The following is an 11,593-nucleotide window of genomic DNA, read 5'->3' as shown; positions in this document are numbered from 1 at the left end:
ACGCTCACGTTCTTCAAAAATGGCAAGTGCAGAGGTGTTAGGTTTAACCCCAGCCGGCAGCAGCTTTGAGGGTCTGAAATCTGAAACCCAGCAGCCACTAGAAAGAAAATTAACTCTATCCCAGCTGAAACCAGGACGACAGGTAAGAGCAAGGGCAGCCACAGCGGCCGGCAGGCAGAGGGGCTGGGAGGGCGAGCAGCGCAGCTGGCTGAACTCGGAGTCCAGCTGCAGCAGGACGGCTGGAGAACATGCTGGCCAAGGAGAAGACCAAGGCGTGAAGTGAGCAGGGGTTATGCTTTAGAAGTGGTTTTGTCAGGTCACGTTAATGGTGGGAGTTGATGATCTTCGAGGTCCCTTCTAACCTCAACAATTCTATGATTCTGTGAGGTTACATTTGTTTTTTAATAGATGCACTGAAAAGACCTGTAGACTTACAGAGGTCCTGACTCCGTGAAACAGGTAAACCGCACCCAAATATCTGAGCTTCATCTCCTGACTTGCTTTCAGAGCAAACCTTTGACTTGCTATCAAAGCCATCGCCTCTTCCTCAAGGATCCCTCTGCTCTGCAGACTGTCAGCAGAGACAAGATTTAAGGTGGCCTCCTGGTTTCAAAGCATACTAGACGCTAGTCATATAACAGACTTGACTCCTCCAAAGACAAAATGAAAGACCAGCCCCCTCCTCCTAACTCCTGTGTGTTGGTTTGGTGTCTGCCATGAACACTATGGGGCACAATCGCACAGCTGCACGTAGGGAAACGGGCTCCTGGAGAGGCATCTGCACCATTGCTGTGAAAGAGCAGTTACTCTGCTGAGCCCCTGATGAATTTAATGGTTTTGCATGTTGGCTCCTGCCGCTTCTCCTGTATCAAAGACTCTATTAAACTGTAATGATAGAAGCAGAAACTGTCTTTCATTCCTCTTACAGCCCTCGAAGGCAGGAATCTGGAGGCGCTTGTCAAAAATCGCCACGCTGGCACAGCTAGGCTGGAGGGGTGTTTTAAATGCAACGCCGGTGTGTCAGATCTAGAGGAGGTAAAGGCAGTGGGGATCACCCTGCCTCTGCCCCAGGGGGGTTCTCGTGGTTCCTGCGGGAACACCAGTGGGGCTGGGATGGATCTGCAGCGGGGCCAGACTGACTCCATAGCACCATGGGCTCATGGCAGTCCAGCTGCAGACCCAGGCAGAGTCTGTCCCCCCCGCAGCACCCGGTGACACCACCATTCCAGTCCCTGTGATTTCTGACCACTTTCTGCAGGGCCCATGGTCAGCCCCTGCCTTTTGCTCCTGCGGCTTTTCCCGGCCTCTGAACTCTCCTCCGGTGAGCAGCATGTTTGCAGATGGTTTTGCTCTGAGTTGGTGCAAAGGGTGTTGGAGAGGGAAGAGAGTTGAAATAAATCGGACAGGAAATGGCATTTAACCTGTCCTCTCCATGGGTTTCCTCCCAGCACGGTCACTGGGAACACAAAGCTCCCACCACTGCCTTTTCCCCAGTCCCTATTACAGACTTGCAAAGGCTCCGGTAAAGCTTTTTGCACCACGTGTGTTTATTCCCTGCTGATCCCCATGACTCCATGCGTTTCCTTTCCACATCACCAATCTTTATGTGAAGGTGGCTCTTGCTTCTCTGGTGATGGGCTTTGCATGAGAACCTTGATCAAGTAGGACGGGCTCTCTGTCAATCCCTCTGTATTGGTGCTGCAGCCAGAAAAAAAACCCCAGCCTTGCTGGATTGCTGCTCCCCAGGAACTCATTCCAGGATTAGCAGGAGGCAGAAGAACCCCTGGCAGAGAGGAACTTTCCTTCAGAGGGTGCCCTCCTGCTTCTACAGCACCAGTTGGCATCGCTTTGAGCCAGTGAGCTGCCATTTGTGGGAGGAAGTTCAGTGGTTCTGGTTCTGAAAGTTGGCAAGCGTTTTCCCAAAGTAACTCCAATAGGACCCAGCTGCCCCAGGGAGCCACCAGCAGGACCTACAGTAACAGGTCCATTCTCACCAAAGAGCCAGTGGGGAGCAGGATGTTGAAAGTCAGGACAAGCTGTAAAAAATACATGGCTCCTTCAACAACTCGCCTGAAAGGCAGTGCAGGACAGCCTCGGCAAGCGGCTGTCTCTGCATCGGAGTCGATCCCGTGCTGGTCAGGGACAGCTCGTTAACACTTTCACATCCAGCCCCTGTTCGAACCATTCCCCAGCTCTCTTAGGAGACAGTCACCTTTCCAGCCAGAGGGATAGAAAGCTGGGGCAGCTAAAAGAGGAAAGGAGAGCCAAGAGGCTGAAGAAAGCATCTGTAACAGGACATTTATTGATGTACAGGTTTCTGTTCTGCAACCAGAATCAGCTGCTTTTCCCTAGCCGGGCTCCCAGCAACGCTGCCGTGCCAGCAGCAGCTCAGCCACTGCTGAGTCCTGGCAGATAAAACAAGGAGGCTGAGCGACACGGCCACGGTGCCTCTGCGTGCTCAGGTCCAGGACAAGGTCGGGGTCAGTGGATACCACGAAGAGAGAGATGCGGCGGGATAAGTCTGGCCCAACGTGGCGGTCTTTCCCACCGACGTCTGATTTCACTGGGATGTCACTCAGCAAAAGTCATTTTTCATCTTCAGTGCTGCATTCTTCGTAGGCCTTTGAGCACACAAAAGAAGGAAGCAAGCAGTTAGCAGAGATGCTCTAAGAGAAGACTCCAGTCTCCCCTGCAAGGCTCCATCCCATCGTTAACAGTAAGGATCCATGACTGAGCCTTCATCTAAACATACCAGGATCTGGGGATAAAAACCCAGAAGAAACAAGATCAATGACTTGGCAAACACACCTCACGCACACTCAGAGTTGTGTGCTGCCCCTCCAGCATACAAGGAGAGAGCCGTAAAGCCAATTTTTCTGAAGTAGCTACGCTGGGGACACAGATCAAAGCTCCAGGGGAAGACAAACGAGAGCAGAGCATTGACTACGTGACACTCTTAAAAAGTTCTGTCACAGTTCCTGATCTAATGGAAAGAGTTTGTGATTAATGCTCAGAAGAACAAGCACTTGCTGTTAAAAATGTGTCTTCATGAATTGGCTCAGCTGCTGTCATCTTGGGAGCTTGAGACGGTTTTGTATATATTTATTTCCTTTTTAATTTTATTATTAACATTTCATTAAAGTAGTTTAGTTCCTTCTAAACTCCTAAGTCTCTTTTCCCCTCTTCTGCCTCTCTCTTTGAAGAGGGGTAGGGGGGAGCATCTGTTGGTCCCATCTGGGGTCCCCCATGTGCCCAGTAGTCGATTTGGCCTAAACCACGACACTCACGAACCAGCAGAAAGCTAAGGGGAGTGGGGAGAGGGAGCATTTAGTGAGCTACATCAGCTCCCTGAAGGGTCAGACAACAGAAGAGCAAGGAAAGCACAGGGTATGCCACTGGTGACAGCAAGCGCTAGGAGAGCTCAGGTGTCCCCTGGCCATCCCTCACAGTCGTAGGGGTGACACAGGTTTTCTGCTTGAGGGTGACATAGTGCTGCCAGACTGTAGCAGCAGCCACCTGGGACATCACACATTTCAAACTAAAACAAGCAAAGCTGACAGACGGACCACGTCCGACAAGCGCAACGGGATGCATCCAACAGACCCTCAGCTGCACTGGCTGGGGTGGGCAACCAAATGTATCACCAAGTAAAAATGCAAACACGCTTTGAGGGGGTCCTGTGAGACGAGACGGCAGGGAGAGGCCCAGGAGGGCTAAAAGGAGGGTCAGTAACTATTGCTGAAACAAAAAGCTATGGTTCAAGTCACACACCCATCTGGAGACAAGCCTTGCCTCTCTGGAGAGCCGATTTCATACTCAGGGCTTGTTTGCTGCATCAACAAAGACCTTTAAGCGAGGAAGCACGGTGGTACCCCTCCATGCCTTCATCCTATAGGCTTTTCGCAGGACACAAAGGGGTTTGAGGGCTTACCTGTAACAGGAGGCTTGGGGAGGCATGTGCTTCTGCTATAGCTGCTGCTGGTGCAGGGCTGACAGTTAAACTGCTGGAGTTGTCTCTTCCACACCTGCCAGAGCCCTGTGCTGTCCTTCTCCACTTGCATCCCGCTGGCCCAGGTCCCAGCAGCGCAGAAAGGCAACTCCTGCGACTCCAGCTGCCTCCTGCAGAAAGACAGACTGCTGAGAGCAAGACCTGGGGCCAGTGCGCGCACTAAGCACAGGCCTGCAGACCCCAGATTCTGCAGCCTTCCCCTAGCGTTAAGCAGTGGGCTTCCTTCTAAAACCTCTTTCTGCCCAGGACTAATATTTTTTTTTCCTCATGATTTTCTTTCCTTCCCTGGAAAGCTCCAGAACACCTTGGTGAAAAGGTTTTCCTAAGGCCATCATTTTTGCTCCTTTCCTAGTGCTGGATCACCACTACATTCACCATAAGAACAGAGGATTTTCATCAGCACAGACTGAAAATGATCTTGAGACGCATCTAGTCCGGGCCCTTACACTGACAGCATCAAGGACAGGCTGGCAGCCACAGATAAATAGAATCATAGAATGGTTCAAGTTGGAAGGAACCTTAAAGATCATCCAGTTCATCCATCCTGCCCTCGGCAGGGACACCTCCCACCAGCCCAGGTTGCTCCAAGCCCCATCCAACCTGGCCTTGAACACCTTCAGGGATGGGGCAGCCACAGCTGCTCTGGGCAACCTGCGCCAGGGGCTCGCCACCCTCACAGTGAAAAATTTCTTCCTAATATCTAACCTAAATCTCCCCTCTTCCAGTTTAAAACCATTACCCCTCGTCCTATCACTCCCCTCCCTGATCAGGAGTCCCTCCCCAGCTCTCCTGGAGCCCCTTTAGGCACTCACAGGGGCTCTAAGGTCTCCCCGGAGCCTTCTCTTCTCCAGGCTGAACCCCCCCAACTCTCCCAGCCTGTCCTCCCAGCAGAGGGGCTCCAGCCCTCCCAGCATCTCCGTGGCCTCCCCTGGCCCCACTCCAACAGCTCCATGTCCTTTCTTGTGCTGAGGACTCCAGAGCTGGACGCAGTGCTCCAGGTGGGGTTTCCCCAGAGTGGAACAGAGGGGCAGAATCCCCTCCCTCGCCCTGCTGGCCGCGCTGCTGGGGATGGATCCTGTTCCCAGGATGTTCCTGTAACTTCCACTCAGGATTCCCAAAGCTCTGGGCTTGGGATGTGACCAAGTCCAGTGACATGACTCACTTGTATGGGTGTTTTGCTATGGCCTTTGTCAGCGCAGAGACATGCTGGCCGAATTCCTGCCATGCGTCTAGGAACAGCACTTCGATGTTACCCCACAGCTGCAGCACCACCAGCGACTGGAGGAGGTGAAACATGTAACACACCGACCAACGGGACAAAGACAGGCTTGGGTGGGCCAGCTGTGAGCCCGAGGCCATCACCCTCCTCGATCCTCAGCCAGTAGCGCTGGTGTCAGCCCCGGCCACCAAAGGCACCCAGCGAGAGCAGCAAGGAGAACACAACGGTAGGACACGTCCCTCAGCAGGTGAAGCTGGGCTGGGGCTGGAAGGGGAGGGAGGCTGGGCTGCCTGCATTAGCTCTGTTTACACAGAGCCGCAGTAAAGCCTGCTCATCCTTCTTAGCTCCCAGTAAGCCATCGAGTCACAACCCCCTCCGGGGCATACTCAGGCAGGGCAGGAATTTAGTTCAAGGGATATCAAGCAAGGGTTTAGATGGTATTTGACCTAGTTTGTGACTGCTGTGGCATCACAAAGAGCATTGCTGATCTGCTTGTGGGACACAGGCTCTGCAAGGCAGAGAGCCGAGCGAGAACCTCAGAGGCTGCTGTAAATGCACGCACAAAGTACACCCTCAAGACTGCCAAAGCCAAGTCCTGGTCCCCTCGAACATGGACTTTGTGATTCACAGCCACCACGCTGGCACCAAGCATCAGCAGCTCAGCCCCAAACGTGTCCCCCCTGCAGACATGTTGATCTCCACCCGCCATAAGCTTCCCCAGCACCGCTGCTTGCCCGGAACGTACCGCCTGCAGGCATCCAGCCCAAGGATGGCCAGGCTGTAGGTTTTGGTGGAGGAGCCCTCCAGACCAGCTAAAGACAACACTTGGTTGAGGTCAGGCTGCCTCGCTGACGGGGAATTGACAAAACTCTGAAGGAAGACAAATCACACCCAAGTCTGTAGCAGCCCTCCTCTCCGAAAGAGCTCCGGCAGGACAGTGGGGGGCTTTCCAAGGTGCACCTCACTGGTGGGAACAGGCAGGAGCCAGCCTCAGGCTGCAGCCGAGAGCATTGCCTTTGGGCACGCACCACATGCCACATCTGCCAGTGTCCCGCTGCTTCTTCTGGCTCTAACACTCGCAAGGCTACATCAATACTACGCTGGTGAACCACCACGACTGAACTGAAAGATAAACTTCCTCCCCAAAACAGAAGATCACTGAAGGTGCAAAAACACCCTGGTGAGGAAGGCACTGACAACTGTGGAAGTTGCTAACTAAGACGAAAGGACACAAAATAACTTTGCCTGCGCTGCACACTGTTAGATGACAACGTTATCTGCACCTACGTTATCTGTAGTCTATTATACGACCACAGTATCTGCAATGTTTTATTAAGCAACAGCAGAAATAAGAGTTCTGCCTCTGCCTGAAATTCCTGTAGTGGGGGTGAGCACGAGAACAGCCTACCTCAGCCACGCAGATACCATTTTACACAGAACCTTCCAAAACCAAACTGAAATGGGAAGTGTGTTCGGTCCCAGAAGGTGCCTGCCTTTTCAGGTTCCCAGTGAGGGGCTACAAGAAGCAATCACTGGGCTTAAAACATTCACCCAAGTGTCTGAGCCAGGATCTTTGAGGAGACCTGTGGAGAAGGCCAGAACAATCCTGAGGTGAGAAAAAGAGGTATTTCATCAGCATTAATAAATGACAACAAAAATGCAAGTGCAAAATGAGAATTCTGCAAGCGTGGGAAGTCTGCCTTCCCACAGCGCGTGCGCTTGCTGGGTGGATCGCTAACTGAGTTATTAACTTCATCGTTGCCCATCTCTGCAGGCACCTATAAAATGGTCTTTCTTCAGTCCAGCCAAGCACCTGGACAGTGCACAGGCAATTTGCCACAATGACTCTCAAAATCAGCTCGCACATTCTAGGTTATTAAAGGCAAACTTCAGTGTCGGCTCGCCTATTCCCTCAAGATCTAATTTTATTAAATTTGTAGAAACTTAGTTATTTTTGAAATCTCCCTCTCTGTAAAAGACTGAAATTAGCCAACAGGCTGAACAATTAGTCGCTAGGAAGCTGGCTTCCACCACCCGTGCACACCTCCTTCCACGCTCACTTCAGCCCTGTTCCCATCACTCCTGTGCACGCTGCTACTCCAGCAGCGGGAGCGGAGTGGCATCCCAGGTGGATGTCACCAGGGAGGCCACCGAGAACGCGCTCTTTATCAGTGGCTCTGCACTCACTGTCAACTGTAGCTACCGTGAGTCGACACCATCCATCAGGCACTTTCCTTCCAGCTGTCTGTAACCTCAAACCACATGTTTGGACTGTTTTCTTTGACAGATACCTGCTGTAGACTGAATTTATGTGAGATGTTTCAACAAAATAGCACAACTATTTCTGAGAATGCAAGGGGAGGGTTAAGAACACGCTACTTGTCCACGTTAAAAATATCAACACCTTGTTTTACGAGGGAGCTTTGCCAATGGGACTGCCCGGCCCAGCCCCAAGCTGCTCCCCGGGGCAGGAGGGACCTTAGGGTGCAGGGCTGGGTGCTGCAGGCGTGGAGCAGGCAGCGCTGCCTGCGCTCCCTCTGCCGGCACCGGGGAAGAGGAGGGGAAAAGCCTCTGGCTGGCGCAGTGAGACCAGGGGTGGAGAGGAGAGCTGGGAAGGCAGGAGCAGGGTTCAGACCTCGGCAGGAACGAGGGCAGAAGAAAGAGATGAGCAAGAACTAAACTGCTTAGCACCAGGGCAGAGGGGAACGTGAAACCCAGGGACAGGGAGAAACTCTGCAGACTCGGTGGGTGCTGATATAATCACCGCAGTGGAGTTTTTAAAGTGAAAAATCACACGGCATTTTCTCTTGGCGGGCTGTGCGTTCCACCCGCCCGCTTCACCAGGCTGACCCAGCTCAAACAGGATCGCTCACCCAGAGAAAGGCTGTAAAAATACATTTCAGGGACCTCCACCACCTCCCGCGCACCAGCTCTACCCACGACTTCACACCAAATTCCACAACACAACAGTATTTATCCCACAAAGACTTTTCTACTGGCAGAATAATAAGCACAACAACAGGGCTGTGTTAGCGCAAATAGGGACAATCTTCCTTGGGTAAAGCCATGCTATGAGCCCCCAAAATACAACCCCTAATTATTTTATTGGTGCAAACGTGGTAATAAGTTACTCAAAACCGTGTTGGATAAAGCAGCTGGATCCCTGCCATCCAGAGAACCAACAGAACCTGCCCAAGATCTGCATGGAGGAGAGCGAGCAGACCAACAAGTCTCTAAACAGAATCACAGAATTATCAGAGTTGGAAGGGACCTCTAGAGATCATCTAGTCCAACTCCCCTGCTAAAGCAGGATTGCCCAGAGCACATTACTCAGGACTGCATCCAGGCGGGTCTTGAAAATCTCCAGGGAAGGGGACTCCACAACCTCCCTGGGCAGCCTGTTCCAGTGCTCTGTCACCCTCACCGTAAAGAACTGTTTCCGTGTATTTGAACGGAACTTCCTGTGTTCTAACTTGTGCCCATTGCCCCTCGTCCTGTCACTGGGAACCACTGAAAAGAGCCTGGCTCCATCCTCCTTCAACCCACCCTTTAGATACTTGTATGCCATAATAAGGTCTCCCCTCAGCCTTCTCTTCTCCAGGCTAAAGAGTCCCATCTCTCTCAGCCTTTCCTCATAAGGGAGGTGCTCCAAGCCCTTAATCATCTTAGTTGCCCTTCGCTGGACTCGCTCCAGCAGTTCCCTGTCCCTCTTGAACTGGGGAGCCCAAAACTGGACACAGTATTCCAGTTGTGGCCTCACCAGTGCCGAGTAGAGGGGGAGAATGACCTCCCTCGACCTACTGGCCACACTCTTCCCTATGCAGCCCAGGATTCCATTGGCCTTTTTGGCGACAAGGGCACATTGCTGGGCCATGGATAATTTACTGTCTACCACAACCCCCAGATCCTTCTCCTCTGAGCTACTTCCCAGCAGGTCAGCCCCTAACCTGTACTGGTGCCTAGCATTCTTCCTCCCCAGGTGCAGGACCTTGCACTTGGTTTTGTTGAACCTCATTAGGTTCTTCTCTGCCCAGCTCTCCAGCCTGTCCAGGTCACGCTGGATGGCAGCACAGCCCTCTGGGGTGTCAGCCACCCCACCCAGTTTGGTATCATCAGCAAACTTGCTGAGGATACACTCTGTCCCCTCATCCAGGTCATTAATGAATATATTAAACAAAATAGGACCAAGTATTGACCCCTGGGGGACACCACTGGTTACAGGCCTCCAACTAGACTCTGTGCCGCTGATCACAACCCTCTGAGTCCTGTCCCGCAGCCAACTCTCAATCCACCTCACTGTCACCTCATCTAGCCCATACTTCCTCAGCTTCCTAATGAGGATGTCATGGGAGACAGTGTCAAAAGCCTTGCTAAACGGAACATTTAAGGATACAAACCACGTATTCTTAAAAAAACATGTTTAGTTAAACAAATCTTGCTGCTAGCAATTAGCAGTGGAGTGAACTCTTACCATAAGGATAATGTAATTAGCAAAAAGTGGTGTATGACAGATGCTAATGAACAGAACGATTCCAGGTATAATGCTTACGGCTCTAATTGCATGTGCGCGGTGATGAGCTGCAGCTCGGATTCAAGCCACTGGGGACTAGGATGCAGCATCACACTTGTCACACTTGTCACACCAGCCACTCTGCCCCTGCCAGGGAAACCCACCCAGCAACGCGGGGCTGCCCAGGCAAGCTGCAGGGTGAGGAACGGGCCGGCAGCCCCGCTCCCCCCAGGACAGGTGATCAGAAACACGCTCTGGGCGGTCAGATGTGTCAGGGGATCAGCAGAAGCACTTGCATGTGCTGGTAAAGAGCCAGGATCCCCAGGACACACTGGCGGCCAGTGCCACAGAATAAGCCACCTCATTTTCTGCCAGTGAAGCTCTGCCTATGGGTCCTGATGCCCTGAAGGTCCTCCCTGACCAGGCAGAGCAGCTCTGGAAGCAGACCCAGCCCTCTGTGAGGCACCTGCACAATGTATTTCAAGCGCTGGTATTTCCAGAGGCTTATCTTGGAGCTGAACCAAGAAGCGAGTTCCAGACAGCAGGTAACACTGCCGACCCATGCAGGCAGTGGAGATCGGGACTACAGGTCTTCTTATCTCTTCATGTCGACCCTCAAGGATGTGAGTGAATTAACAGCCAGGAGCTCGCTGCCCCACAACTAAATCAGAAACATGGGCTCTATAAAGACAGGCTCCCGGAGCCCTCTGGGGATGAAGCGCTGCCCTTCTGCTTCAGCAACAAGGCCCAGAGAAGTTAAAAAGACCGTTTTCCAGAGGTGCCAGCCTGGGCCTGCCAGCCCCAGAGCTGGAGGGGTTGGTCCTCATGGGAAAGTAACGGAAGATCGGCGAGGAGGATTGCAAAGCCACTCAAGTGACTTGCAGCTGGGGTGCTGGAAAACACATATATCACACTAATCGTTGTTTAGTCTTATGTGCTTGACAAGCAGAACATCCGCGCTTTGATAACACAGGCTGTGGTGGACTCGGAGCCACTTTATCGAACACACCTGAGATTCCTGCCCTGCTGGTGGAGAAGATCAAAGCGCAGTGGACAACTACGCCTGCTTGGACCCCTGATGTACCGTCGAGAACAGCGGGTTCGGACGCTCTCTCTCAGAATCCCAGACTGGTCAGGGTTGGAAGGGCCCTCTGGAACTCCCCCAGTGCCACCCCCCGCCAGAGCAGGGGCACCTCCAGCAGTGGCACAGGACACGTCCAGGCGGGTTTGGAATGGCTCCAGAGTGGGAGACTCTCGCTAACAAGGACTCTCCCTGGCAATGACGGAGCTCTGCAGTGCCCGAGTTCCCGCCTGCTGATTTGGGCATCTCCTGGCTCGCGATGTACCAAGAATAAACTTACTTTTTGCATTTCATCCGTGGTTTTGCAGTTGTTCCTGTGTCGGCTCACACAGACCTCTCTCCATGATGCTCAGGAACGAGGTGGACATCACAGCAGCGGCCCACCACAGCAGTCACGACAGCAACGACAGAGACAACGAAGCCAAAAAAGCCTAATAAACGCCCAGAGGGCTGTGTGGGCGCCAGGCCGACGGCCCGGGAGCGGCCCGGGCTCAGAGGGGACCGGGCAGGCCCCGGGTGGGTGTTCCCCCCCCCTCCCTCCCTCCCTCCGGGGGCCGCCTCAGCGGGTTCGGCCTCCCCAGGGGCTCTCCGCCGCCTCGGCCGGCCGCCCGGGCACGCCGCGGGAGGGGAGCCGGTCGCCGCCGCCATAGCGCGGCCGCGGGACTCAGGCTGGAAGACGGGGCCCGGGGCCCGGCGGGCGGGAGGCGTCAGGCCCCGCTTGTTGCCATGGGAACGGAGGCAGCGCCTCCCTCTAAACGGCCCCGCCGGCTCCCC

General features: G+C 53.4%; 1 pseudogene across 1 annotated transcript; it reads right to left on the bottom strand.

Moving 5' to 3' along the window:
* Positions 1–2,294: 2,294 nt before the first annotated feature.
* LOC309677813 (putative crossover junction endonuclease EME2) lies at positions 2,295–11,467 on the bottom strand (annotated as a pseudogene). Its single transcript has 6 exons — positions 11,204–11,467; positions 5,974–6,098; positions 5,791–5,908; positions 5,172–5,287; positions 3,932–4,119; positions 2,295–2,621 (listed from the first exon to the last, which is right to left on the bottom strand). The product of its transcript is annotated as a putative crossover junction endonuclease EME2 (transcript).
* Positions 11,468–11,593: the final 126 nt, after the last annotated feature.

This window comes from Vanellus vanellus (genome assembly GCF_965231255.1).
Source record: "Vanellus vanellus genome assembly, chromosome: 14".
Taxonomy (NCBI): domain Eukaryota; kingdom Metazoa; phylum Chordata; class Aves; order Charadriiformes; family Charadriidae; genus Vanellus; species Vanellus vanellus.
Note: the sequence above shows the minus strand (reverse complement) of the source record. Positions and strands in the feature narration are given on the sequence as shown.